The sequence below is a fragment of the Pyxicephalus adspersus genome, chromosome 6, assembly GCF_032062135.1.
Source record: "Pyxicephalus adspersus chromosome 6, UCB_Pads_2.0, whole genome shotgun sequence".
NCBI lineage: Eukaryota > Metazoa > Chordata > Amphibia > Anura > Pyxicephalidae > Pyxicephalus > Pyxicephalus adspersus.
This window is the reverse complement of record NC_092863.1, coordinates 30,767,562-30,772,615: the sequence shown is the minus strand read 5'-3', so window position 1 is coordinate 30,772,615 and position 5,054 is coordinate 30,767,562. Positions and strand designations below refer to the sequence as shown.

Genomic DNA, 5,054 nt, shown 5'->3' with positions numbered 1-5,054 from the left:
AGGGTAAGCACCTGGCGCCAGGGTAAGATGGCTTCTTCGCTTTTCTTCCAGGTTCTTCTATGTACATGAGCACCTGATCTAGACAGAAGGGGTAGACAACCCTTTTATGTAAAGTAAAAATTCTGTTTTTTTTTTTTTTGCAGCACCGCCCCCTAATTTTCAACCACCTAGGCCAGAGGTCGGCAAAGTTTTATGGGCACTAGGCCATTTATGGGGTGGGCGGGAGCACACTAGGCCAAACCCACCCACCAATGGCTCAGCCCACCACCAGGAAATGCCCCCTGAAATGAAATCCCCCTCCTCTGTATGCATTGTGGAGGGAAGAGATTTACCTTCAGGGAGCTTTCCCCATTTACAGCTCTGGCAGTAAATAGGGGAGCAACTGGAAGGGGGCAACACTGGAGCTCCAGCGGCTCCGGTAGTTCCTAACGCCCCCTGGCCGATCCGGCTCTGCCGTCTCCGGAGGAGAATCTCGGGTGCTTCTTCTGCTCATGCCTGGCGCAAACAGAAAAATTTGCAGATCCTACGCATCCAGGACAGATATCGGGACGACGCAGGACCTGATGCAAGACACCTCCGGGTGGATCGGACTGCCCTGCAGGATTGAAGGTGTGTTTTTTTTTTTTTGCCTGTTTGCAGTTTAGTTCTTCTTTAATATAAAAGTGTTCTCTACCCTTTTATGTATAGAAAAACTTTATAATTTAGGTCCACTTTACCCTATATAACTCAGTGTCATTACTAGTAATTCTTTGTGCTTTTCTATGCTATGCAGGCAAATCATGGCTGAATGGAAGGGGATGACAGAATGCTGTATATAGCTTATTGAAAGCAGGAGGTCTGCTAATACCGGAATGTTATGCTGATTCTTCATGATTACAGGAATTGAAATTAAATTAAAAAAAAGGGGTGAGCTAGAGAAATTGACAGCCCAATTTCCCCCAAACAGGAAATGAATCCAGTTCAATCTAACGTACTGCAGCTTCTAATGCACACTGTGAGCACATGTACAGAGCTTTCATTTGGTATATTGTAACTATACATGCTGTACAGACATAAGTGATGACATGTAATTCTGTGAACATATTTCTTGCTGTGTATCTTAGATTTGTGTGAATAAACTCTGTATATCTTCCTCCTTCTTTTGTTCTGCCTTTAAGGTGTCAGCACCTCCCTCAGCCTGCCACAAAGCTTGTGCTCCTCCTTGTTGTGTAAAGTCCCTTTCCCTTTACTTTCACTTTCCCTTACAAGCTGAAACGTCTCTAAAGTGTAAACACCGAGCACAGAGAGTCGGTACCGAGGATCTCTCCCTGAATCCAATCCCTCTGCAATCATGGCTGATGTTCAAATTAAACAGGAAGCCATACAAAAGGTGAGAAGGACAGGTTTATATTAGAGGATCATTGGGCCTGAGTTATAAAAGCTCTCCAAGGCTGAAGAGGATACAGTTTCATCAGTGAAGCTGGGTGATCCAGCAAACCTGGAATGGATTTCTTAAATGTTTGAAATCCTGGATCAGATCTATTCCAGGTTTGCTGGATCAGTGATCAGTGATGAAACTGTATCCTCTTCAGCCTTGGAGAGCTTTAATACTTTGGCTCACTGTTTCCAGACAGATGAGTGTATGTATGCTTCATAATACTGTGGGGTTCTGTATGTTCAAAACAAGTTCAACAATTACAAATGTATTGTAAAGCAAATAAGGAGACTTGTGTCCTAGTTATGTGTGTCAAAGATAGGTGTATATAACATAAATTCATGACTAAATTGCTGAAAAGTATGGTAAAAAAATAACATGATATTAGTACACAGTGCAATGATTTATACTTATGATGCCATTCTGCAATGACACTGCATAGCAGACGGAGAACATTCTAAAATAAGAATCATGATCAGAGTGAGGCCTACAGTTTCACTTTGCTGATTTCACTTATTATACGTCTGCAGTTGTGTACAACGCCGCTCAAATATATCTGGCACAAGATGATGTCTTGTGAAACATAAAGCAAGAAAAATACAGAAATCTGAGCTGAAAAGAGATTCCTCTAACAAACCAAAATCCAGCCATGCACAGATTAAATGACCCACGCAAAGATTGAATATCACTGAAATCAGGGTGTGTTACTGCACACCTTCCGTTTATTAGAAGTCACTTGCAAAGTTTTGGAGGTTCCTGACCTTTAAAGTTTGGATTAAAGGTTATATTTATAATGGTTAATTTTGCTAATCACTAATAACATAAAAAAAACTGACAATGTAATGTATTATGGCACCTGTGAAAAGAAAGGACATTTTATTGGGGAGGGTGCAGAGAAGGGCAACTAAACTAATAAAAGGAATGGAGGAACTCAGCTATGAGGAGAGATTAGCTGAACTGAATCTATTCTCCCTTGAGAAGAGACGTTTAAGGGGGGATATGATCACCCTGTATGAATATTTAAATGGTCCAAACAGATTATTCTCTTCCCCATTATTAACTTTGAGATCATTACAAAGAATAAGAGGGCACTCCTTGCATCAGGAGGAAAAGAAGTTTAAGCTCCGGATAAGGAAGGGATTATTCACTGTAAATTCTGTGAAAACGTGAAATCAGCTCCCTCAGGAAGTAGTTTCAACAACTACTATAGACTGCTTTAACATCCCAGCTGTAATCCAGATTGTGACTCGGGGTGGATTTTACATGCAAAAAGCGGTAATCCCGAGTCACACTCGGGGTTGCTTTTAACTAAAACAAAACCGACTTACCTAGCTCTGTGGCTGTCCCGCGGCGTTCTACTGGTCCCGCAGGTCCTGGGGACACGTCCTGCTCTTCCTATCTTCAGCAGTAGTGCAGAGACAAGATCTACGGGGTTTTCCGGGTGACGTCGGTACATGCGTCGGTGTGGGCGAGAAGATTGGCGGGAAATTCAAATATTTTTGTATTCGATTCAAAATAGCTGTATTGAGTATTGTATTGAAGAATTATTTATATAATATATATATAACTATATTATATATATATATTATATATGCTACTATACTTTTACATTACATGTTTAAATTTTTACAGATTTTTTATTAAATTTATTAAATATCAGTGAATTATGCCTAAGAATTACAGCCTATAATGAAAAACAAAATTTCCATGCAAAAAATCGTACCACTTTTTGCATGGAAATTTGGGCAGAATTAGACCGCTAGGGAGGTTAAGAAAAAGCTGGATGTTTTTCTCGAAGCACAGAATATAACTGGGTATTATGACTTTTTTTAAAAAGGATAATTGTTCCCTTTCAGGATAACAGCTTGTACAGTAAGGCCTGGTACACATGAGCAGATTCATTGCCAATTTTGCATTTGACTGACCAGTCCAATCTTTTTTCTAATCACCAATGGATTGGTTGTTAGCCCTAAAATATTGAACACACGTACAATATTCTTTTTTTTTAAAAAGAAAGTGAGTGGAATCTTGGTTGGATGTAATCAATATTTTGTACACTTGACCAAATGTGCTTTTAAGATACTACTATGTGTCTGCTATAAACATTAATTAGGAAAAGGAAGTAGGATTTGAAGTAGATTTTTTTCAGGTTCACTTTAGATTCGGTCATTTCATCAGATTGGAAATAAAAAATCCTCCCGGTATGAGCGAGCCCTAAAGGGGATTCCACAATGTACTGCAGTCCCTTACACGGTCACCTTAAAGAAACAGAGGTTCTATAAGAGGCCCATTTATATTAGCAGTGATTTGATCCTTCCGCTGCCATACTGTACCTTTTAATGAAATTTGCCCATTGCATTGCTTCCTACCTATTAAAATAAATGGAACAAAGTTGCTGGGAGTAGGGGCCTAGCCACTTGAGTAGTCAGTCCTGTGACCAAGCTCTCCTCCAAACACAAAGTAATGAAAATAACCTGACATCTTTTATGAATGGAAACAACAATGGCAAACATTAGAGCCACTATATGCTTCTGACATTTCCAAAGGGTATGGAACTTCTCATTGCCAATTTAGGTTAATTCCAGTATGATGATCAATCAGTTATCTCATTGCCACTTCTTTTTTGTGCCCTAGCATTTTTTGCCCTCTTCAAGTTAGCACACTTTATGAAGCAATCTCTGAGATGTTGTAGCCAAGTTGGTCTTCTATGAATTACTCTAATATATCTAACAAATCTCCCAGAGCCTCCATGAATTAAATAGTACACATTTGTGTACGCAGCTGTCCACACGTGTTCTCCTTTTGGCACTGATCCTTTGTATGCTTCCCTTGCACCTTTACATGCTACATGTAACAGGTATACTTGTAAGTTGGATTCATAGTGTGCAGTTATGGTATGTTTTCTGGGGAAGTTACAAGACCCAGAATAAGCCCATCAGAGCTATAATCCTAGTGGAATCTTGTAGACAGATTGAAAATTGCAGTTCATAAAAGGAAGCCCACAAATATTTTGCAACTAAAGGGCATTTGCATGGAGCAGTGGTCAGAAATTTCTTTCAGGGTCTGGAGGGCAGTCATGCAAAAAGCTTAAAGTAATTTCTGATAAAGGAGGCAGTGCCAGCTTATGGAACAAAAAGAGTATTTTTTTTCTTTTTTGCATAGTATGCCATTAAATCTATTGATATTTTTGTTGAATAATTGATAAAAAAAATGCAAGTATATCAACTTTTTTAATTATACTATTTAAATGAGAATTAACGTTTGCCTGTAAAAATAAGGTGTGTCTACTTTGTCACATGACTATACTTGTTACATGTATTACTTCATTTTTTATTGATGTATATACATACATATATATGTATAATTATACATACGTATATATATGTGTATATATATACATATGTATGTATGTATGTATATATATATATATATATATATATGCTTTACAATTTACCAGTAACAGTCATTCTAGGTACTGTGACAAAATTATGTTCAGACTTTGGGAAGAGGGTCAGCCTGAGAACTTTTTAGTATTCTCTTGTAGCATTTGTATTGACTTCTCCCCTTTTTTAATAGGTGCAAGGATTCCAAACTCAGTTTTGTAAGGAGGTAAGAACAAATAATTAATGCATTAAATAAA

At 38.3% G+C, this 5,054-nt stretch overlaps 1 long non-coding RNA gene across 1 annotated transcript in view; it reads left to right on the top strand.

Moving 5' to 3' along the window:
• Window positions 1-594: 594 nt before the first annotated feature.
• The window catches only part of LOC140333406 (uncharacterized), a 6,172-nt gene continuing 1,712 nt past the window's right edge, over window positions 595-5,054 (top strand). Inside the window, exons 1-3 of the long non-coding RNA XR_011921350.1 lie at window positions 595-609; window positions 1,158-1,369; window positions 4,991-5,023. This is a non-coding gene — a long non-coding RNA (uncharacterized lncRNA). The remainder of the gene's footprint in view (window positions 610-1,157; window positions 1,370-4,990; window positions 5,024-5,054) is intronic.